This window comes from Gallus gallus, chromosome 1 (genome assembly GCF_016699485.2).
Source record: "Gallus gallus isolate bGalGal1 chromosome 1, bGalGal1.mat.broiler.GRCg7b, whole genome shotgun sequence".
In the NCBI taxonomy this organism is placed as follows: Eukaryota; Metazoa; Chordata; class Aves; order Galliformes; family Phasianidae; genus Gallus; species Gallus gallus.
In genome coordinates this window covers 148,472,111-148,497,683 of record NC_052532.1, presented here as the reverse complement: position 1 = coordinate 148,497,683, position 25,573 = coordinate 148,472,111, and the positions used below count along the sequence as shown (strand labels likewise).

The 25,573-nt window shown below is 36.0% G+C and overlaps 1 long non-coding RNA gene across 1 annotated transcript; it reads left to right on the top strand.

Moving 5' to 3' along the window:
- Positions 1 to 1,025: 1,025 nt before the first annotated feature.
- Positions 1,026 to 5,742, top strand: LOC112531542. The gene is made up of 3 exons (XR_003073382.2): positions 1,026 to 2,254; positions 3,621 to 3,779; positions 5,242 to 5,742. It is a non-coding gene; the product is annotated as an uncharacterized LOC112531542 (long non-coding RNA).
- Positions 5,743 to 25,573: the final 19,831 nt, after the last annotated feature.

The following is a 25,573-nucleotide window of genomic DNA, read 5'->3' as shown; positions in this document are numbered from 1 at the left end:
CTGGATGGGCATATGCTCCACTGGGTGAAGCACTGGCTGGATGGCCGGGCCCAAAGAGTTTTGGTCAATGGATCTGAATCCAGTTGGCGGCCGGTCACGAGTGGTGTCCCCCAGGACTCAGTGCTGGGGCCGCTTCTGTTTGACATTTTCATTGATGATCTTGATGAGAGGATTGAGTGCACCATCAGTAAGTTTGCAGACAACACCAAGCTGGGAGGGAATGTTGATCTGCCTGAGGGGAGAAGGGCACTACAGAGGGACCTGGATAGACTGGATTGATGTGCCAAGATTAACCACATGAGTTTCAATAGGGCTGTCGGATCCTGCATTTTGGTCACAGTAACCCCAGGCAACCCTACAGGCTTGAGGAGGTGTGGCTGGAAAGCTGCCTGATGGAAAGGGACCTTGGTGTACTGTTGGACAGTCGGCTGAATACGAGCCAGCAGTGTGCCCAGGTGGCCAAGAAGGCCAATGGCATCCTGGCTTGTATCAGGAATGGTGTGGTGAGCAGGACTAGGGAAGTAATCCTGCTCCTGTACTCGACACTGGTGAGGCCTCACCTCGAGTAAGTGTTCAGTTTTGGGCACCTCAGTACAAGAAGGACATGGAGGTGCTGGAACAGGTCCAGAGAAGGGCAACTAGGCTAGTGAAGGGCTTGGAAAATCAGCCCTATGAGGAGAGGCTGAGGGAGCTGGGGCTGTTTAGTTTGGGGAAGAAGAGGCTGAGGGAAGACCTTATTTCTCTCTTTCAGTACCTGAAAGGTGCTTGCAGTGAGAGCGGGGTAGGTCTCTTCTCACTGGTGACAGGTGACAAGATGAGGGGAAATGGTCTCAAGTTGTGCCAAGGTAAGTTTAGGTTGGATGTTAGGAAACACTTCTTTACAGAAAAGGTGGTTGAACACTGGAATAGGCTCCCCAGAGGGGTGGTTGAGTCACCGTCCCTGGATGTGTTTAAGAGCCGTTTGGATGTGGTGCTCAGAGATATGATTTAGCAGAGGGTTGTTAGAGTTAGGGTACTATGGTTAGGCTGCGGTTGGACTTGATGATCTTTGAGGTCCTTTCCAACCTGAGTAATTCTGTGATTCTATGATTTTTTCAGTCTATAACCATGTCACATTGCTGATTTACCCATCTTTGCTTATTTTTTATTCATGTGTCTAGTGACATTATGCACTAAAGAAGTGCTTCTTCTAGATATGTCCAATCTATAGCAGTGTACTAAAACAATATTAAATAAGAGCAACTACTGCAAAAGCAGTTCATATATTGCATGTGCACTGTACTTTTTTTTTTTTTTTTCGAAGTAATATATTTTTCTCATCTATCCTTAGTTAAGAAATCCCTATGAAACGGACTAGATAACTTGAAATTATAAACATTTGTGAGTTTTAATTAGTAAAAGTCAAAACAATTTTTACAATATATAAATGGAAATACAACTCAGAATTTTGTCTCCACTACTGTTATTGATTTATTATATAAGACATTTAATATATTTCAAACACATTGTATAGAATATATAGGTAATCTATAATTATATGTAAATAGAGTTACCTAAAGGCTATGTCTCCTGAGATGCACTGGAATTCAGAAGATACGACTTTTGCCTCTTTAAGGATCTGCTTAGAAAAGTTCTATGGGATAAAGTCCTAGAAGCAAGAGCAGCCCAAGAAATTTGATAGAGGATCAACTCCTTGATCATCAAAATTCATCATGGAGAAGTTATGACTGACCAACTTCTAAGATGAAATGTACAAGGAGAGAACAGTGGATATTGTCTATCTGGACTGCATTAGGACATTTGACTCTTATCCCTCATAAGGACCTGACAGAGAAGTTGTAGATGTGTTGTCTGGATGAGGAGACAATGAAAAGAGTTTAAAATTATTTGACTGGGCAGAAACCAGATAGTGGTGTTCAGTGGTGCAAAGTCCATTTGTAGACCATTAACTAGCAATGTGCTTAGGGAAAAATATTGGGTCCAGTCCTCTTGAACACCTTCATTAGTGATCCTGCTGAGTGGTACAGGGTATTCTCAACATGTTTGCTGATGGCACAAATGTGGGAAGACTGGCCAGAGTGTTATGTTGCTATCCAGAGAGTCCTGGGCAAACTGGAGAAATGGGCTGATGGGAATATCATGAAGTTCAACAGAGAAAGTGCAAAGTCCTGCACCTGAGAAGGAGCAACTCCATGCACCGGTATGTGCTGGATGCAACCCAGCTGGAAAACAGCCTGCCAGAAAAGGACACAAGGTAAGTTGTAATCCATTCTTCTCTTCTGAAACCAGAAGACCAGAACTCATGAAATATATCAACAATCCACAGAACTACAGAATTAATGCTTTAATTCCCAGTGCACTGTATGATATTATGATGTGGAATATCTATGAAAAACCATGAAACCATGACATATTGTTATCTGGTAAGAATGTAGAGTTTCTGCTTGTCATGTATTCATGTGATAGTAGTAAAACCTTGATTGTTTTGACAAGATAGGGATGCAAATAATATTGTCTGAACTAAGCTCACGTGTGGAGTCAAGTTATGATTTATTTAGGATGGTGCAATACTTTGTTCCACTGTAAAATTCAATCCTCAACTGTAAGAGGGATGAGTGCAGTACAGACTAAGATACTAGCTATTAAAGATTTATATGAAACATTCTTGATGATAGGATGTCCTGGCATCTGGGACAGAGTTGATTTTTCTTTGTAGTATCTATTATGATATTACACTTTGGCTTTAGAAGAAAAGCAGTTTTGATAACATACCAACATTTTTGTTGTTGTGAATGGTGCTGCTAAGGACTTTTCAGATTCTCATACTGTCCTGTGAGCTAGAGGGACATGGGGAGCTAGGAGAGGATGGAGCCAGGGCAACTGACATAAACTGGTCAAAAGGATATTCCATACCATATGGCATCATGTGAAAAACAGTGTTGTTTGTTGGCCAGGGGAAGCAACCGCTGCAAGGAGTCTGGCTGGCCATTGTCAAGTGAGTGATAAACATTTGTGTTGTGGATATATAGATACACCTTCTTAACATTGTTTTTTGTTTGTTTGTTTGTTTTCCTCTCTTCGTCTTCTGTCTTAGCAAACAGTTTTTATCTCAACCCACAAGTTCTACTTTTTGCCCCCTGAACCTCTCCACAATCCCACTAGGAGGTGGGAAGAGTGAGTGAAAGGCTGTGTGGTGCTTAGCTGCCAGATGGGTTAAACAACATAGGATATTGTTGATATTACAATTAGTAAATAACAGAACTGTAACATGAACTGTTACGTTTGTTTGTTTGTTTGTTTTGTTTTGTTTTTGTAGAGCTCTTACTGTTACTTCAGAACCACAAATTTGTGTCGTATGCTGTGAAGAGTTTGGTTAGAGTATCTTTCTTCTTTTTCTTAAAAAAAACAGAACAAAACAAAACAGCTTTTTGTTTTTGTTCACTTTTGAAAGCAAAAATACTGATAATAAAAAAGAAAAGTAAATGGGCAAATTTTTGAGAAGACATATTGGTTCTGTTTAATTTTTCTTCTGATTGTAACACATGGGCAAACTGATGTCTCCAAGTGTCAAGCTGTTTGAACATGGGGTTGACTATCTGTTACATTTTTTGTCTGTCAAGGAAGGCAACTTGCATCAACTTCAGATGTCAGCAACAGTGAGAGCCCTTACTTTTTATGGAACTACAAAGTTGGAAACGGCCATCTGCTCAGCCTTCTGTTAACTGAATTCGTCCCTGGAAATAATTTTCAACTAAGATCTACAAAGAAAGAGAAAATGGGTAAGATGTTAGGAGTATAATTTTAACCCGTTCCCTTTACTTTGTGAGGCATATTTATATTAGAAAAAAATAAAACAATGAAAAGCAAAAAGGATTTTTTTGTATCTCACAATAATTTGGTTTATAATACTGAGTTAGGTACCTAGCACTGCAATTCATTAGCTTATAATTAAATGATTTCTGTGTGATTTTTGTTGACATAAAGAAGATATTTCCAGTATTTAAGATTATTTTTGTGTTCTGTACATGTAAGTTTGGAAAGTGTGTATCTGGAAGTAATTTTTGCTAGACTAAGTAATCTAGTACTAGAACACTTCCAAAATAACAGCAAAGTGAATATACTCTAAGTAGAGCAAAATTTGAAACAAAGAATGCTAATGTTTTTTTCCTTATAATTATTATGCATAAATGATATTGTCTTCCTTCATCCACAATGCCTATTCTATTACTGTTTATTGCTCAACTCATCTACAGTGTTTTTCACTCATACTCATTGGGATTTCTGCCTAGTCACTTAACTCGACAATGTCAACACAACATTTTATCAATCATTGTATACAGCAGTGGACTTCCAGATGTGAATCATGCTAAAGTATGAAGTTAGCTTTGAGAGACAGAAATCCTTTCTATGTTACTACAATTACACTAAGTACAATGGCAACTTTTTTTTTTTTAATTGATTAATAATTATGTAGTTAAAATCTATATCTCTTATGTCAAAGTATTTGAAACCAAGAAAAATCAAGTCGGGAAAATTTCTCATCGTTTTGAATAAGTTGTAGATCAAGATTTGCCTTTATTAACCCTTCACTTCTGTAGAAGTGTGAAAGATCTTAAGTCTTACAGCTATGGTATTTTTCGACATGGTCTTCAGGCAAAGATTTCTAATGCTAACAAATTTTGCATATTCTCTGTCATATGGAGGCTATTCTCACTTTAGAAAAAATGTGTTCCATCAAATATTTTCCATAGAACAAAATTAATTTGAAATGCAGTGTCACAGCAATTCCTCTGGTAACATTATGTTCATGTTATTTGTAGCATCTATTGTTCTTCTTTGTTTTTTTACAACATGCAACAAGAAAATTGGAAAAGTTTCTGTAATTTATTTCATTAACAAGACAGATGTGACTGGTAGTTTGCCAGCACAGCTTTATTCTCTGTTGATGAGTAAGTATTAAATGCTATAATGAAGAAAAATTGCTCAGTACTCAGCTTTTAGCTTTTTAAATATTTTTAATAAAACTTTTCAAAATAGAAAACAGTAAAATTTATTGCAAATATTATATAATAGTTGGAATTGCTGATACTGAAGTTTGTTATAACAGCAACTTCTTTTCCTGATTAAAATAAGAAGCTACAGCCAATCTTAATTCAGTAACATGGGGGGGGGGTGGGAATTAAAGACTGTTGACGTAGTCTACATAGACTTCAGGAAAGCTCTCAACACTATTTCCTACAGTATTCTCCTGGAAAAGCTGGTAGCCTGTGGCTTGGACTGGTACACTCTTTGCTGAGTGTATTGAAGATGGGTCAAGAGCATAGTTGCCTGGGACCCGTCCTGTTCAGTATCTTTGTTGATGACCTGGACGAGGGGATTGAGCAAGTCTGCAGATGATGATGAAATGGAAAGTAATATTGATCAGCCAGAGGTAGGAATGCCCTACAGAACAATCTGAACAGGCTGGATCACTGGGCTGAGGCCAATGGGAAGAAGTTCAACAGGATCAAGTGCCAGGTCCTGGACTTTGTCCACAACAACCCCAGGCAATGCTACAGGCTTGGGGCAGAGCGCCTGGAAGACTATGTGGAAAAAGCAGACTTAGGGGTGTTGGTCGACGCTCAGCTGAACATGAGCTAGCAGTGTACTCAGGTGGCCAAGAAGGCCAATGGCATCCTGACTTGCATCAGAAACAGTGTTACCAGCAGGAGCAGGGAAGTGATCATCCCTCTGTACTCAGCATTGGTGAGGCCGCACCTCAAGTACTGTGTTTGGTTTTGGGCTCTTCACTACAAGAAAGACACCGAGGCCCTGTATTAAAATCAGAGAAGGGCAACAAAGGTAGTGAGGAGTCTGGAGCACAAGTCTTATGAGGAGAGGCTGAGGGAACCGGGATTGTTTAGCCTGGAGAAGAGGAGGCTCAGGGGAGACCTTACTGTAAGAACCTGAAAGGAGGTTGTGGTAAGGCGAGGATCAGCTTCTTCTCCTGTGTAACTAGCAAAACTAGCAATAGGTTGGGAGGGAATGGCCTTAAGTTGCTTCAAGGGAGATCCAGATTGGATATAAGGAAAAATTTCTTCTCTGAGAGTGTGGTCAGATGCTGGAACAGGCTGCCCAGGGGGGTGGTGGACTCACTGTCGCTGGAGGTGCTCAAGAAACGTTTAGATATTTTACCAAGGGACATGGTTTAGTGGGAAATATTAGTGATATGTGGACAGTTGGACTGGGTGATCTTGGAGGTCTTTTCCAACCTTGGTTATTCTATGATTCTATGATTGAGTGATTTTAATTCTTGCATTATTGTTTGTTTGTTTGTTTGTTGTTTGTTTGTTTTTTTGGTTGTTTTTTTTTTTTTTTTTGTAATCATCCGTCCAGATTTTTTTATATTGGAAGCTATATGAAACTTGAAAATTTGAAGATTCAGAAAAACTAAAAAAAAAAAAAAAGGGCATTAGTAATATGGTAATAATTACAGAAACAACCCACTGTCAGTATAATTAGAAATAAATAATAATTTAGAAAATTATCCATAGTTCAACAGTTATCCGTCTTCCTGATTTTCTAGCCCTGGGTTTAATAATTTCCTTCAAAACAATATTTTCCAAGAATATTTTGACACATAAACACTTGGACAGTGCTATGAGTATTTCAGTGCAGTAAGGCAAAATAAGAACAAGAATCAGATTCCTGAAAAAATACTCTAAACTCTGAGCTACATGGGATTGAGAATAACCTTTTAACATCTCTCTCTTTTTTCTTTTTTTGGAATCTTTTTTGAGATACCAAGACTACTGTAAACTGACTGTAAACAAAACCTCTGTATGTCTCTTGAAGTTAAAATCTGTGCTCCAGTATCTTACTGCTCACCTAAGAATTTACAGTCTTACTGAGAGTCACTGGAGAAAACTTTGGTTTCTGCTAACCTCTGTGGACCATTATTCCACTGATACCACACAGATATGATAATAGCTTGTAGTAACGTTGATCCAAAAATAACTTATTTTTCTTATTCTTGTATAGTATAACTTAGTATAACTTACATATATGTTATACTATATTAAACATAGTATAACTTTTTCTGTCGTTTTGGCTGGAACTCCTCAGTTTTTATAGCCAGTATCTCCCCCCAAAATTTAGCTCATTTAATTTTTTCATGAGCTTCAATCTCTTCATTTTTCTTCTCAAGTTGCAAAAGAAAATAATCAGATATTCTCTTTTCATTGCTGTCTAAAGGTCTAAATTTTTATGATGGTAAGTAGCTGTAGTATCTACCTTCTTGGTATTCAGTTAACTATGTTTTGCATTAAGGAGCCATGAAATTCTCTTTCTTTCCTGTGTTGCCTATTGAGTATGAAATATATAATTCACTATACCTTACCTTCTAAATCAATCCGTACACAAAAATATACAAAAATATTTTTCAGCTATTGTATGGTTGTGTGTTTTTTTTGTTTGTTTGTTTGTTTTTCCTAGGTTTAGACTGACTGGATATAATAGCAATGAAATATAAGGTGATAATAGGTGTAAGGTAACTGATTCTCAACCCATTTCTGTCAGAGAAACTAAAAGAATGTTTGTAGTACATATGAAGCTTTTTTCAGATTCAGCTGTTGTCCACTTTAAGATTTTTAAAGAAGAATACTCAAAGAAAATGTACAATCTAAGAAATTGCAATACATGGTGAACTTTAGTTCACCGTAAAACATTTTTTACTGTAAATCATATTAATTTCTAACAGTTCTTTAGATCATAATATTTCAGATAACTGTTGTCATTAATAATATCAAATATTTATAAATATTAAGTTACCATAGTTATAGCTATTGATCACCATCACTAATGAGATCAAAAATCATGCATCTCTTCAGAAATTTCCTGATAGAGCAATAAGAAAAACAATGATCCATTGTTTGCTTCAAGATGCATCAAATATATCTAATGTTAGATGTGCAGAAGTCACAACTTATTCTCAAAGCAGAGTGACTCCAGACAGCAAAATTCTGACTGCCGTATCTCTTTCTGATGTCTGGTTAAGTATCTAGCAATCAAATCACATCATTCTTCCTTATCACATTGTCATGCTGAACCACTTAATGAATATAGCACTCTCTGATTCTTATAACCCACAGTCTTCAGTAGATCAGTTACATGTTAAGGAAAGATTTCACAAATTCTTGACACCAATTGTAGAGAAAAATAGCACAGTGAATGTAAGTATTTGAAGGCAAAAACAATCTATATCTTGTAAGAACAAACTATCTTGACTCCTTTAGTACACATTTAATTTAAAAATTAGAATGATAATTTCCTTAAATAAAACGACTATGCTGGTGTGTAACCCTGAGTTTATCAGGGAAATACCTGATCTTTAAGATCTCTTCCAACCCAAACCATTTTGTGACATTCTGATTCTATCAGCTTTAATTATCTTGGTGCCTCACACTTACCTCTTTTCTAACTTTGACATAACACTTTTGAGCTGTGTATATCAACAGAAATATTATATATATTTTTATACTGTTCTATTATTCTCAGATACAGAAGCATTTTCTGCTTCTTCGGTGATACATAATATCTGAATATGAAAATGCACTGAATATGTATTTGGAAATGAAAGAACCATTTATGAAATTTCTTTCTGGGATACCTGAAAATGAATTGTTCATATTTAATCAATGAAGTACATGATCTTGGTGTCAAGACTTGCATTAAAACCATGGATGTACTAATAAGCAAATGATCTCCACATTCTTCAAAAGAAAAGATTAATTTTCCATGTTGATTTAATGCCCTACTTTGAAAAGGAAGCAAGGATTTTGTATTCATCTCAGTTTATCACTGATCTTTTCTGTTCTCTAAATGATGCTATTGTTATTCACTGTGTATCCATTAAAATACTGCTAGATGTCAAAAACATTTTTTCCTTGGTGTGCGTTCATTACTTTTCTGAAAATTCAAACTCCAAAACTATAGTTTAAAAAAAAAAAAAAAAAAAAAAAAAAGTAAGGCAGTTCTAATAATTATTTAAAATGAAATTTTGTATTTGCATTACAGATACAACCTCTATTTACTTATCTTTAAGCAAAGAGAAAGTAATGAAAAAAATAATAATCCTAAAGTATACAGATTTGGAAATGTTAGAATTAAAGAAGAACTACTGTTCTGCAGAAGACTCTGACTTCTAGGAGACATCCCAGCTAATTTTTTGATTGCACAAACATAATTTTACATTCAAGCAAAACACAATATTGTAAGATAACTTATTTTAAGTATGAAAAGAGGAAATTGTTAATCGTGAACATAATTATATTTTATGATATTCCTCTGATTTATTTGTTGTTGTTTTTCTTTTCTCGTTTCTTTTTTTTTCTTCTTTTTTTTTTTTCTTTTAACCACACTGGTAAACAATTTTATTTTTCACTGGAATTGTTTCAACTTCCAAAGTAAATATTCTGAGTCCTGAAAACTCCTTGTATGAAATTGTGGGCATATGAACTAAGGTGAACTAAACCAAACTTTAACAATTTGAAACTCTGTCCTTTGTTGCTTCCACCTCCAGAGGTCTTCAGTTTTTTGTTTCTCACTGAGGACATCATATTTGATTTAATGGTCCCCCAAAGAAAACTTAGTTATCAGTGATTAAAAAAATTGACTATATTTGTATTTTTGTGAGAATGTAGCTGTCTTCAAAACGTGTTACAGGGAGTGTAAGAAATTTTCTTCTTCTTGAGTCTGTAGTTGCAGAATAAACTGCTGTTCTATTCAGAATTAGACTACGTTGGCAATTAGCCCAAGAGATGATAGCTAATTTGCTCAGGCAACACTGGTAGGCCAGTTGGGCAGCATTAAGATTAGCAGCCAGTGAAAAAAAATATAGAAAATAAACTCTTTATAGTTCTGAAAAGAAACTGAATATGAACAAAAGACAGTGAAGAGGCAACTATTGTTCTAGAAAAGAATTGCAATTCTCTGATCCTCATTCCTTATTTGTTTTAGGTTAATGAATGAAAAACATCTAAAAGCTACTTTAATTTTGGAGTAGCATATCTTAAGTTATGCAAGCCCATATATCAATAAACCTACAGAATGTAATAGAATGCCATTTCAATTCCAGAAATTTAAAAGAAAAGAAGGAATAGAAACCTATGTCATATCAGCCAGTAAAAATAACATCAACAGTATGCTATTTGCATCCTGAATCCAAACTTGTCCTATACAAGTTAGAGAACACAGGTTCCTAAAACAACAGATGAGCAAAAGTTCAGTTCTGAAGAACATAACATGTTCTTCACATTTGCTGTTATATTTTTCTTACAGATAATCCTTAGACTTCTTTAATTTAGTATATTCCAGGAAGGTGTTTCAAATATAATTATACACTCCACATGCAATAAAGAAACTGCAATATATTTATTGATATTAAATAGTGATTTTTAAAAAGCATTATTGTAAATAAAATTGTGACTTACTGAGATTCAGGATGGTAAGGTACACTTGGGTATTTTCTGTGTAGAGGACAAAGTTTAACACACTCATCCAGGAGATCCTCTTTTTGAGTCACAAGTTCCAGAGTGAACGTCTGTGCTTTCTAAACTTCTTAAAGCATCCTACTTGCAGATGAATCCACTTCAAGTTCTAGAATTTGTCATCAGTTTATATCTAAAGGATGGTATATGCACAATTAATATAAAATATAATCTCAGAGAAACTTATAAAGCCTAGATAAATATAAGTAATTTACCAAGGATCTGTAGCTGCAAGGAATCTTCTTAACATCAAGTTATAAGGGATCTCCACAGTAGGTGTAACAGCAAGAGGAATCCCTATTCAAGAGATCTTGTACAACCAGCTGTTGTGCAGAAGAGCTCAGTGGGCTCTGGGCTGTTTTCTGTATTTAGGACAAGATTATTTATTTATTTTCTGGTGGTTGCTCATTTGGCCCTCAGTTCTATCAATTCCTCCAGTGCCCAAATTGATCCAGTGTTGTGATTGTTATCTGCCTAAAGAAGAGCATATGACTAACCAGTATCATAGTCACTATCTGACTGAGTGAGGCCAGTGTTAAAACAAGGCAACTGCCTGATCAGAAATGGGGAAAGGGAAGGGAAAGAAAGGAGCATACTATCTCAGAATTCTGATATTATGTAAAATGTCACTGAATATACAGTGCTTTTAGCAATACCTCATGCAGAAATAGCAAAAAAAAATTAGATAACCAATGCTTCTCCAGACGAGCATTCACCTATGCACAATAACTGTGAATATTTACCTTGTTTGCAGGCTTCAGTTGTTTATTGTTGTCAGGAGGTCAGGGAATTAGGGGGAAACTCAGTAGAGAAATAGAGTGACGGTACAGTTTCCTATGATGGTGGGGGAGTGAAAAAATATAGTGAGTATATACAAGCTTTGATTATAAGAAGATATGTGCTAGCACTTGCTAGCAGGGATAAAGTTTCAGACAATATATATATATATAAATATGTTTTTAAATTGCACATAATTGTTTTGAACATGATGCTATACTGTTTAGGAAGTTGTATTGTTCAATTCTCTTCAATAAAAAAAAAAAGTAATATGATAAGAATGGGGAAAAAAAAAAAACAATTCAGAATGTGAATACTATATATATATATATTTTTCATTTTGATATCTTAAGTATAATGCTAGGCAATATCCACAACTCATTACCTCTTTTGTTGTTCTCAGGAAATGTAGGACAATGCATTGAGAGAAGATCTAATCTAGTACTTGAAGCAAGAATTCAGCTGGTTTTTCTTTTTACGGTGTCTGGTTCAGTAGATTCTGTTTTGATACACTAACACTTACGAAGTGACAATTTAGGGATGGTAATTTGGTAATCATATTCTTATTGACATAAGTATACTACAAAGCAACGTAGTTACATTTTTCTGTAGTTCCATAGAAGAAATGTTATTTTCCAGGATACATATATATATTATATACATCACTGGACAGTTTTAGAAAACTATGTATATTCCTACCATATTAGATTTCTTCTCTCATTTCCTTCAAACTTTGCTGAAGAAAAGCTTACAGACTATTTCCCTCTTCAGCATTGTTGTATGGTTGTAACATGAACAGCTCCCTCACTAACTTGGCAGAGATTAATGAGTTTTATGAATCTGGGAACAGATTTGGTTGTTCATTGTTTAGTCATCCAGTTAATATTTCAATTTCCTTTGGAATCAATTGTTCAATCAAAACTTGGAAATTCTTTTCATAATATAAGCAACAACAGGACATGCAAAACTTAACATCCCAGATCACTGTATCTTTCTCCTTTTTGTTGTCCTCTTTTAAAGTAGGCAGCTAGAGTAAAGGCCAATATTATCTCAGAGTGTAAAATAATTCTCTGCTCAGCTACTCACAAGTTGGTATACGTATTTGGTTCTGCCTTTCTTTTTTTTTCTTTCTTTTTCTCTTCTTTTAATTTTATAAAGACCATCCCATGGCTTTCTGGAAAGCACATTCAAGACTCAGTAGCCTACAAATAGAGGAGTAGTATATTTCTTACAGAGATTAGCTGCTTGTGATGCATTGACAGATATCGAAGAGGTTAAAATGAGCTTCAGAGGTGTGCATGGAACAAAGAGAAGAGAAGGAAGTTTCTCTGAGCTTAGGCACAGGCCAGCATGATATTCAGCAAAGCGTTTAAGAGGAAGTCATCTACAGAAAAAAAAGAAAAAAAAGAAAAAGAAAGAAAGAAAGAAAAAAAAAAGGGCTGGTAATTTCCTTGTAAAGACTGTGTTTTGAGAGATGAAAACCAGGAGACTGAGGTAAAAATCTGGACATGACTGAGAGAATGAGCACCCCTCTTGTGCTTCCTCAAAACTGAATGTGAGCTGTCATTGTGGAAGGGTATCTCAATGTTCTCAAGCCACCAGCTGTTTGAGATGGAGCACTATACTCTGAATGCAAGCGGTAGTATTATGCATTTCTTCAGAACTCCTAATATAGAAAAGTAGAGTAGAGTAAAGAGGAATAGAATGTTTCAGTTGGAAGGGACATTTGAAGATCATCAAATCCAACTGCTTGACCAATTCAGGGCTACTAAGTTAAACATATTACTAAGGGCATTCTCCAAATACTTCATGAACACTAACAGGCAGAGGGCATCAACCACCTCTCTCTCACTTCAGAAGCTTGTTTCACTGACTAGCCTTACAGTAAAGACATTTTTCAACATGTGGCATGCCTTCCAGCCCATCACTGACTTTGTTGTCATCTTCTGGACATATTCAAATATATCAAAATCCATTTTATATTATGGACCTCAGAAATGCATGCAAGATTCGAGGCGAGGCCACATGAGAATTAAGTGTAGTGGAAGCATTACCTCTTTTGACAGCTGACTATACTGTGTTTAACACATCCCCAAGTGTAGGTTTCCCTCTTGGCTGTTTACTAGTATCTGAGCATGATAATAATCACAGTGATAATATCACATCATCAAGTTGCATAAAGTTAAATGCTACGTTATCCAAGAACAAAACGGTTCACTAAAAAGTGATAGATCAACATAGGTATCGGCAGCTACATTTACACTTCCCACTTTTTATGTGAATGATGTTTTTCAGTTACTGATTTTAGATTGTCAGGTAAAAGACAGCAAGTAAATAGAGATTATTGTAAAATTGTTTGTAGCAACATTTCTAAAAATTAAGCAAAAAGTTGTTATTTTTTTACACTAGAAAAAAGAATGGTGGTTCAAAATGTATTTCTGTCTGGTAATTTATGATTCAAACTATGGAATAGTGGAAATGTCTACATGTGTCTGATGTTTTCCACCTCCCTAATAAGTGGAAAATGAGAACAGCATTTGCTCTCAGCTCGTCCTATAGATGTAATAATGCATTATGTATAGTAAAAATGTAATTGTTTTGTCTACATATGAACTTAAAACTGTGTAAAAGCAGTTTTCAACCTCTTGACTTCAAAAAAGCCTTAGAACTATAGCAGCAATTTTATTTTATGAGATGTTGATAACTGAAAATATTATAATGTACTACTACTGGTGAGTTATCATGCATACAGAAGTTGAAACACACTTTAAATGTTTTCTAGGTCTTGGTAGCTACTTTTGTATACTTGACTAAATGTGTGAGATGTTTATTGTCATGTTCTTTGAAGTTAAAATATAAGTTATTATATAGTAAAATTTTGAGCAGTTGAAAATTACCATAAAGTGTTTTATAATTCTGTTTCTATTGTCATTTTTAATGCTAGTTTTAAAATTACAAATCTGTGCTCTATGCTTTGACATTTATGTCTGCATAAGTTTTTTGAAGGTTAAGTAACAAGAATTGATGACAAACTTTTTGCTCTGAAGTATTACTTATAAGCAAGATTAGAAACAAATAAGTGCAACAAAAGCAAACAGTGGCATCTAGTTTCATTCAACAGTTTGATTTAATTTCTAATTTTTACTTTCTTTTATCAGTATACTTTGCTAATGTGATTTGCTCACTTTCATTGAAAAGATGAGTCTTTTTCTCCCTGTATATACATCAGAAATATGTGGGAAATGAGGGAATGAGATTTAGGATTTTTTGTTTGCTTGTTTGTTTGTTTGTTTGTTTGTTTTTGTAAGGTTTTTTTTTTTTTTTTTTTTTTTCCCCAAACTTTCCCCTAGGACTCTGTAATATGGGTGAATGTGTCTGGAAATTTATGTCCAAATGTTCTCTTTTCCAATCTAAATTTCCTCATAAATATGTAATGTCCAAAAGTTCAAACACTGGAACAAAATTAAGATTTCTTTTGGTAAACCAGATCTAGTAAAAACACAGAAGCTGTGAAATGTTTATTATTTTATTTTAATTTCATATAATTGTGTCAAAAGACTAAAAATAAGTTTTAAATTAATAAGTCTAAGTAACTGTGAAACTTTAGGAATAGCTCAAGACCATACGTTTTTGACAGTGTGACTCCCAACAGTCAGAGGAGGGAACCTCTGAAGATACACAGGTAGACCTTGCCTGATCAAATATTAAGATTTCTTTTTTAACTCTTAATAGTTTGGCATTACTGTGGTATAAGTCTTGACAAGTCTAAGTCTAGACATAAACTAAGACAAATGAATGCCACTTAAGGTGGTAATTCCACTGTGTTGATTTTAAAGATGATCTGGACAATTTATATATAAACTTGCATACAGTACAAGTTTTATGTGAGAAGGATTCATGCCCTGATGAAATATTTTAAAGTGTTTTCCAAACAGCAATCAAACTTTAAAGCAATGTATCATAAGTAAATGATCTTGCAACACTTATCTAAAAAAAAAAAAAATCTAAAAAAAAAAAAAAGTAACAAAAGCTAATACTGTGTTGATAATCCTGTCTAAATGAGTGTTTAAGAGTCATTTATAGTTCAGAACATGTGCTGCAAGCAATTTTTTTCTAGCTACTTGCCTTCTAAGATAATATAGGTGCCGGGGAGATAACTTTTAGACACAATGCCATTTTCCTGCCAATTCAAAGTGTTAACCAACATAACAATTATCTAATTGTTATGATTTCTTTCATGAAAGAAGTCGCCTTTGAGGATTAATTTATTAAAAAAATAATAAAAATATATTTTTTTAAAAAGCTGTATTTTTGGCATATGATCTTGCCTGCTGGTAGGGTGCCAAGGAATCTACTTTATCTATTTTGGTCTTCTCTATCAGTCTACTTGAATGGGTCTAAAAATCATTCAAAGGATGAACTAGTACCTAGTCTGCATACTATTCATGCCTTGAAACAAATGTTGAAAGTTACAGATCAAACATTGCAAATTATCTGTTTTTATCTTTCTTGATTGTTGATAAATGACAAAGTAACATTTATTATTATCGGGCTTTAACATAAATCAGGAAAAGGTGGCTTTCCTTTTTTTTTTTCAGTCAAACCACTAAATGTAAGATATATATATAATTTTATAGGAAAATTACCTACTGAAATACTTAACGTAAATTGTTCCCCCACAGTCATAGAAGGTAGACTTTAATTAACCTTTAAAGCATCCTTGCTTTGTGGTTAATTAAACTTGTAAAATCTGCACTGGTCTAATTCAGAATTTGTTTACAATTGTCAAAAATGGTGAAGATACTTAAATGACTTTTGGAGTTTTAAAATTACTTATTAATCTAACATTCCATCTCTTCTATTTAGAATACAAACTTAAAGAAACAGTCCTCTGTCACATGATAATAGCTCTTCAAAATGCAGTACCTTTGCATGACCACAAAAGTTTATGTTCCTCTACTTGCTCTTCCTCTTTTCCATCCATTAACAATAGCAAAAATCTAATTTGCTGTGAACAAATGTGTAATGTTTAGGAGAACTATAGATGTTAGGACAATGTTTCCTTCTGAACAGCTCTTCTTAATCTCAAGGAGGAACAAAAACAGGATGTAAGGAAGGACAGTAGCAAAAAATATATATATATAAATAAAAAACACACAAAAAAACACGTAACTGCAATAAATTCTAAATATTTTCATTTAAGATAAACATTTAAAATGTACACTGCCATGTTTTTCAACAAAGAAAATGTAGACTAATTTTTTTTAAATGCCTTCCTATAACACTTCCTACTCCAAAGCAAGGTAAGAAACATCTTAATTACTGAAGATCTTGCACTAGTGTTTTCTTTGTGACACAGTGTAATTTCTTTGTGACAAATCCTCAGCAGTTTCTATATGTTCAGATAAGTCTTATCTTGTTTGGTCTCCAAAATGGAAATATTTGGACCTCAGTGAGAAACTAAGTAAAAGCTGAATGAGAAAGTCAATGCAGATTCTGTACTTATTTCAATAGAGATAGTATGAAATGATCAGAGTGGAACTTAAGAGGAATTATATCAATTCAGAACTAAGCTTTATGCAGTCAGAATATATTTGTGTTAGGATTTGTTTCCAAGGAAAGGGATTCACTTCATCTCCAGGTAAAAATGTTTTCAGTGAAAGTATTAGTATAGGAAAATGAAGCTGTTAAAATACATAACTCAAAATTTTTAATTCCAGTTTAATGTCAAACAATTAAAACAAAAATTTAATTTTATATTTTCTTTCAGAATCATAACTATTAGATGCCTAATTTTTTTCTTTTTTCCTACTTTATTCAGGTTATTTTATATCACTTTTCATTTTAAGTAACCAAAGCAACTATGATCAAAAAATAAAAATAAAAATAAAAATAAATATAAATATAAATAAAAATATAAATCCTTCCTACCTAAGGGCTCACCAGCTGTAAGTAGTAACCACGGAAGGACTCATGTTGGATCTCTGAACTACACTAAAGAAATCAACACCAGTGAAAAGTTTTCTCCCTCCACATTCTAGAGATTGTTTATAGTGGTGATTTTCATAGAATCATAGAATGGTTTGGGTTGGAAAGGACCTCAAAGAGCATCCAGTAATTCCCCCACCATGGGCAGGGACATCTTTCACTAGATCTTTAAAGAAAGATCTTTTTTTTTCAAACAAACAAACAAACAAACAAAAACTTGTAGAAGATAAAGAAAAACTTTAGTTTACTGCATAAATTTGTATCACCAACAATAAATGCTTGGAGCCTTTATTGGTCTCCACTTGAATAGAATGGATTAGTTACAACCCACAATACCAGAGGAAGTTCTTCTAAAATAGTTATTCAGCCTCATTCATGAGGACTCAGCTTTGTGAGATGTCATAGGAAAATTCAAGTCCATCCTTTACACAGTGTAAAAAATCCAGTTAAATTTTACCTCAAAAATTTCAAGCTGCAGTGTTCACACATTCCATGCTGGGGCAAACTGTTTTTAATGATCAGAGATTTCTCCGGTCTACAGTAGGAAATAGTAAGTGTTGATTGCATTATGATATTTTTTGTTCAGACTTTCATGTAATAATACACTAAAAAATGCAGTACGTCTCTATTTATTTCCTATATACACGGGGCTATGTAGTAGGGGATAAAATGTTTTTAATTGGATTCTGATTAAAGAGAATGTGATTCTACATCCATAAATCTCCATCATATAGACTTGAGTACGTATACATCCCTCATTTCTCTGCTGCAAAATGAACATGCTTAAGAGAAAGTCTGTGGAACTATGTAGTCTCTCAGACTGTATTTACATTTATGTGTTGGATACACTCCAGAGAGCTGGAGACATATGATCCTCAGGTTGATCAATTTGTTCATTTGGGAATATAATGAGTTTCCAATTGTGGAAGGCAGTACAAAGAACAAGGACAAAAGAAGGGAAGCCTCATCTTGATAAAAATAATTGGTTCTAGTTAAGGTTCATGGTAAGATCACAGCTTGAAATTACTATGGCAAGAACTCCCAGCAACCTTGGAATAAGTAAGATTTTTATAATGTTTATAAATGAAGAAGGAACAACTATACACAAACTAGAGAGAATGGCATGCAAGTGAAATGGGAAGAAAAATCTTCTTTCTGGGCTTCTAACTGAAAACATCCTCAAGCTGAGTGAGATCAGAGTTTGATCTGAGCTATTTACAAAGAGGTAGGCAAGGAAATGACTCATTCTCTTCCTTTCTTTCCCCTTTCCACTGCCCATCCCCATACCCCTATCCCCAAAGAGAAAGACTATATTAGCTTGACTTTCATTCCTGCTTCGAACAACAAGAGTGTGCATCCGCCTCCTTCCACACTCAGCTCATTAGAAGGATGATATGGATAGATATATTTGTTATATATTAATTCATAACAGTAGAACAACAGTTAGGTGACAACTCCTCTCCTTTGATTAAATTGTTGGCATTTGTTCTCATTATATTTTTTAATCTCCTTGTTGTTGTCCCTTTATAAGTACAATTATATTTAAAAAATTCTTTGTAAGTGCCAGCATGGTGATTCACCAATCATTCCATTCACTGGAAATCTCATTAAAAAATCATAGTTCTATGTTTAATAAATGAAGCTGTTATTAAATTCATTGATGACAGAATAGAAAAATTTGTTCTTGATAAATTCAATTTTAATTATCAAGTTCGATTCATAGTTTGGTGAGTGAGCTAAATTTTGTTTTTATTGAGCTGTTAATATTCTTTCTTTTATAAGAGCACAAAGAATGTTTACATGAAGTTTTAGAATCAGCTGAATAATTTTGTTATGAAAACTTACTTGGTTATTTCTGTGAATGACTTGCAATACAGGCAATGGTAATTTCAAATGTATGCATTATTTTAAAAAACTTACTTAAAACAAACAAAAATATAGCTTCTGTTTTCAAAATGTTTTGTGTTATTTGTATTATTTATTGTTGGTGGTTTTATGTGTGTCTCATTTTTTCTGTTGCATATCAGCATAGTTTAATGGAATATTGTAAGGAACGTTCAACCTCTGTTGCCATACCACCACCATCTGCCTCTAATGTAATGGGTCAACATAATAAAATAGGAGGTATTATTTTCAGAGCCACCCTTGTGTTTATATACATAGAGAGAGAGAGATAAATATATAGATATACATAGATACATATATAGATATGTAATTATATAGATATATGCACACATGGATATATCAATATCTAGATCTAGATACCTATATATATATTTATATTATTTATGTATTTTAATACATCCAGTGGGATTAAATCATCAGCAAGGCAGAATATTCTTAGTAGAAAAAATACATCAAACAAGTTTTCATCCAACAAATAAGTACAAAAAAAGCTTATTTTTCATGAATTATAATAATCTGAATTTCTAATTATATTTCTGCATATGGATTTGTCATACATGATATGGAACATATTCTAAAATTTCAAACAAAGTTGACTGGGTAAGAACACATAATTCTTAAAGAAGGTTCTGTACCTTTTCACACCAAGACTTGAGCAAATCTCATGGTTGCGTAGTCACAGTATGACTGATATATAATTCAATATTTTTTTCTGTTGTTTTAGAACTGTGCTATTGAATATCAAGGATAATTTAAAGTTTGTTTGTTATTTTTTTTCCTCAAATAAAAATACTTGTGTTCCTGTAAATCAAACAATTTTAATAAAGTTATTAAAATAAATCTTATCTCTGGTCTTTGATACATTTAACAGGTTTTGATTGGTTTTGTTCTGAAGAAGCTAACCTTTAAATTGATAATTTTTCAGTTGGTTGTTGTGTAATTTACTAAAGAGAATGTGTTACAGGATACGTTTGTATCTGAGAGATAGGATGTCTCAGGAGCAGAGGCAAGCAAACTACACACTCGGAGCAGCATAGAGGGTTACAAGTTTTATACAGCATACACTTGCTCACATACAGGCATCCATTTTAGATAATCCCTGTAAGCGGCAAGCAGAAACTTCCTAAGCAAGTGCACTATCACTTACAGACCCTTAGAAGATGTCAAGCTGCCAAACAGAAGAGAGAGAAGGAACATGCGGGTGGTGGATTCAACAGACAGTGCCAGCAGGGCATCCTCTGCTTCAAAGTGCACTTTTCCTTTTTCACCTACTGCAGCATCTCTCCTGCTTTTATCCTCCACAGGGTCTTCAGAGTAGCCAACGCATGACACGGAACCCAAGTGGAACACCTGCTTGCAAAATAAGTCTTTGCGAAAACAAGATAAGCTACCAAGGTCAGCTCTCTCTACAAAACATTTGCTGTAGCCACAAATACCAACTCCCTTAAAGCTGTCAGAATACTTTGTTCCATCCCAGGATCATTCTTTGATCAGGGTCCTTTACATCCCCGACACTGAATGTTTTAAGGAACATAGTTTAAAAAAGAAAGCTTCTACTACCTAATTATATATCAATTTATATTATACAAATCTGCTGATTGCCCAGTGCTCTGTTCTATTTAGATCCTTCTGAAAGGTCTCTCATTCCTCCAGGGATTCAAAAGAACATACGAGTTTACTGTCGTTTGCAAACTTGCTAAAGATGCATCTCAGTCCTACATCCCAGTAATTGATTGAAATGTTGAATGGGCCCTAGAATTGAGCCCTGGAAAACACTGCTAATGAATGGCTACCAGCCAGATGTAGGCTTATTCTGTATAAAACTTTGAGCTGTACTGCTGAGTCAATTCATCTGCTAGTGTAATGTGAACCTGTTTATTTCACAGTTGAACAATTCATTCAGAAAGATACTGTCAGTTATAGTATCAATGGTCTTAGTAAAATCCACACAAATCAGCCACCTTAACTACATCCACCAAATTGGTGACCTTATCACAGAAGAAAAGTAATACACTAAGACGGGACTTAGCTTTGATAAATCCAGGCTGTCTGATAATAGCCTCATCCTTTACATTTTTTTTCAATAACATCTTGGACAATCTTCACCTAACTTTTCTAGGGACTGAGGTTAGACAAAAAGGTCTTCAGTTTCCTAGGTCTTCAGTCTCCTAGGTCTCATGCTCTTTTTGTAGATGAGTATAATGTTAGCTAGCTTCCAGACAGCAGGGACCTCCCCAGTCTCCCAAGATCTTTTATAAATTGCTGACAAGGTCACCCACAACATCCTTCTCTCTAGATTGGAAATATGTAGATTTGATGAGTGGACTGTTTAATGGATGAAAAGCTGTTTGTGAGAATGTACCCAGAGAGTGGTGATCAATTGCTCACTGTCTGGATGGACATCAGTGATGAGTGGTGTCTCTCAGGTGTCACTACTGGGACCAATGCTCTTTAATATCTTCATCAGTTATATGAGTTTGAGTGCACCCTCAGCAAGACTGTGGATGACTCCAAGCTATGCAGTATGATCAGCACACCTGAGGGATGGGATGCCATCCAGAGAGACCTAGACAACTTTGAGCAGTGGGCCCAGGAGAATGTCATGAGTTTCAACAAAGCCAAGTGCAAGATCTGGCACCTAGGTCAAAGCAACACACACTATCAATACAAGTTAGGGTTCAAAAGGATTGAGCACTGATCTGCTGAAAAGGACTCAGGGTACTGGTGGATGGTAAGCTAGACGTGAGCCAGTAATGTACTCTTGCAGCCCAGAAAGCCAACCATATCCTGGGCTGCATTAAACAAAGCTTAGCAAGCAGGTCTAGGGAGGTGATCCTACCCCTCTACTCTGTGTTGGTGAGACCTCACCTGTAGTACTGCATTCAGATGTGGAGTCCTCAGTTCAGGAGAGACATAGACCTGCTGGAGAGTGTCCAGCAGTTGGCCACAAAAATGATCCAGTGGTCAGAGTGCCTCCCATACAAGGATGGGCTGAGAGAGCTGGGGCTGTTCAGCCTGCAGAAGAGAAGGGGGATCTGATAGAGTTCTTTCAGTATCTGAAGGAGAGCTACAGAAAATAACAGACTTTTATGCAATGTCTCTTGTGAAAGGACAAGAGGAACTGGTTTCAAACTAAAAGAAGTGAGATTTAGACCGGATATCAGGGAAAAGTTTTTTTGCAATTGACGTGCGGAAATCAGACCCTATAGCCAGTAAGGATATAGAGCAGGTATGTGATTATTGGTGGCGTGCGTACACCCTGGTGCAAGGGGGATCACTCCACCTAACTTGCACACTGTCAGTAGAAATCATGCTATAGATATAGGTTGAACTAATACATAATCAGTAGTTGACAGGAATTTGGATACATATTCATTACATTCCTGAGAGCTCATTAGCATGCAGTCCCTCCCCTTCTTGCGTGTGTGTAGTAGGTCGTGATGATGAAGGCTCATAGTCTTCCTCGCGAAGGCTCGTAGTCTTCCTTGCTGCAAACTTCTGACCCCAAAGGGGGGGCATCCCCCGAACCAGTTTCAGCTTGCACTTCAGACATCTAATCACCTCCCTGCCAAATGTTTTCGAGCTGTTCTCCAGTCCTTATCTTTATGGCCTTCATTCTCCTTGTTATTCAAGACCTAGCGCCTGTGAAAGTGCTTGGAATCCTTTGTTTTCTAACACTCACTACATAAACTATCTCTATCTGCCCCTTATGTCTACCTTGTGAAGCTGCTTTCTCTTTTCTTGCTATGAAGCCCTTCTTTCTATACAGCGTGGACCTGATTTTGCCCTTCACAATAAGGGTAGTGAATAAGGACAAGTTGTCCAGAAATGTGGTGGATGCCCCATCCTTGTGGACACTCAAGGTCAGGCTTGATCAGACTCTAAGAAATCTGATCCACCTGTGGATCAGATGTACCTAATCATTGCAGAGGAATTGGACTAGATGACCTTTAATGGTCCCTTCCAGTTCAAACAATTCTATTATTCTGTAGAAGGGGTTCAGCTACAACATCTTCAAATATCTTCAGCACACTGGAGTGAATCTTAGCAGACTCCATAGACTTATGTTTGTCAAGCAGATATAACTGTTCTTTGCAATTTCAGAGACCACAGGTGGATAGTCACTACTCCTCCAGTCACTGTCCTCCAACTGTAAGGACCTGTAAGTCCAAGAACTGCCATTACTATTAAATACTGAGGCAAAAAGGCATTGAAAACCTCCACTTTTTCTTCCTCCTTACTTGTTAGGTGACCATCTGCTCCAAATATCAGTCCAATGTTTTCCTTAGACCTACTCTGATGTCAACATACTTAAAAAATTCTCTTTATGATGTCTGACACCACACTCTTGAGTGTCAGCTCAAGCTGAGCACTGGCTTTTCTTGTTTTCTCCCTGTAGATATAAACTGCTGCTCTGTATTCTTCCTGTGAAGCCAAATATTGCTTCCAGAGGTCATGTATTTTCTTTTTCTGCCCTAGTTCCAGGAGAAGTTTCCTGTTAAGCCAAGCTCATCTTCTGCCCTTCTTGCTTGACTTGCAGCATCATGGGATTGGCTCTCCTGGGATTTTAAAGGTGGGTTCCTGAAAAAGTATCAGCTATCATTGACCCCTAGAGACAACTCTTAGGGCAGACTGCTACCTAGATCCCCAAGAAGCTTCAAGTTTGTTCTCTTGAAGTCCAGTGGCAACTCTGCTGATATATTTTCAAAAATTTCGAAATTAACATTTCCTTATCATTGTGGCCAAGGCAGACACTTATGGTCACCTCCCCAACAAGGTTTTCCCTATTCTCAAACAGCACATTTAGGGATGCTCCTTTCCTAGATGGCTCACTCAATACTTGTGACATTAAGTTATCTTCAGTATGATTTAAGAATTCTCCAGACTTGCTTGTTGCAGCATTATATTCCCAGTTCATGTCTGGGAAGTTGAAATGATTTTAAACTAAAGGAGAGAAGATTTAGACTGGATGTCAGAGGGAAGTTCTTTGCAGAGAGGGTGGTGAGGTGCTGGAACAGGCTGCCCAGAGAGGTTGTGGATGCTCCATCCCTGGAAGTGTTCAAAAACAGGTTGGATGGGGCCCTGGGCAACCTGGTTTACTACCAGATCTGGAGGTTGGTGGCTGTGCCTGTGGCAAGGGAGGAGGGGGGAGGAAGGGGTAGAGGGCTGGAACTTGAAGATCCTTGGGGTCCCTTCCAACCCAAGCTATTCTATGATTCTGTGATTCTGTCCTTCACAGGGATGAGGATAACTGATCTTGAGATTTCCCTTAATTGCCTTTAGAACAGCTCATCTGTTTCATTGTCTTGTGTGTGTGGTTGATAGCAGACACGATAACATCTGCTTTGCAATCCATCACCTTAATCCTCACTCCTAGGATCTCTGCTGCATCATCCCTAATAGTAAGGACTCTACAGTCTAATCACTCCTTTATGCAAAGTGCAACATCTCCACTTCATTGCCTTGCCTACCCCTTCTAAATAGCCAATGGCCCTCCATTTCAGCACTCAAGTTTTGGGAATCATTCCTCCAAGTCTCACTAATACAGAAGATATCGTAACTGTGGGAAAGGATCAAAGTTTTCATTTCAGCACATTTGTTTCTCACACTGTGTATGTTGGTATACATACATCTCAGATGTACTCCTGAATTCTCCTTGATGTGGCATAGACATTCCCATTAACCTTGCTACCCTTAGGAAATGACACATCACCCCTTGGCTTAACCTTGGTATTCCTAAAGGTATCTCCCTCTCTGATCAGTCCTAGTTTAAAGTTTTTTCAGTTGATCTTTCCAGCCAAGAAATTATTTTTCCAATTGAGACAGGTGGAACTAGTCAGGCTGGAGCAGGCATCTTGTCTAGAAAACCCAGAGAACTGATGACCTGGGCTTACATATTTATTTCTTTGTCAGACTCCATTAGTGGGAGGATTGGTGAAAACGCTATTTGTGCTCCTTAGACCTTTAGTTTTCTCCCTGGGGCCCTAAAATCTTTTCTTATAGATGGCAGGCTTCCTGTGGCTATGCTGTTGGCACTCACTTGAAAGAGGACACGCTCTTTGAAAATATTTGACATTTAAACCCATGCTTTCACTGGCATGTTGTGGTAACACAGTGTTGTCAGTGAAACTTTCTGTATTTAGGATAAAAATGATTGTTCTTTTCATACCAATGAACTGTGGAATTCTAGTGACTAAGGACAGCAAAGGGTTGTATTTGTTTACTCTGGAAACAGATACTCAACAGTACTAACGGAAGCAGAAGCAGTCACTTCCAGAAAGAGGTTGTCGATGGTTTACGGGCTGGTCCGGCCCAGTTCCGTGACTAGTGGGGCAAAGGGATTTTTTTTTTGCAAAATCCGTGCCTCCAGGAAAGGG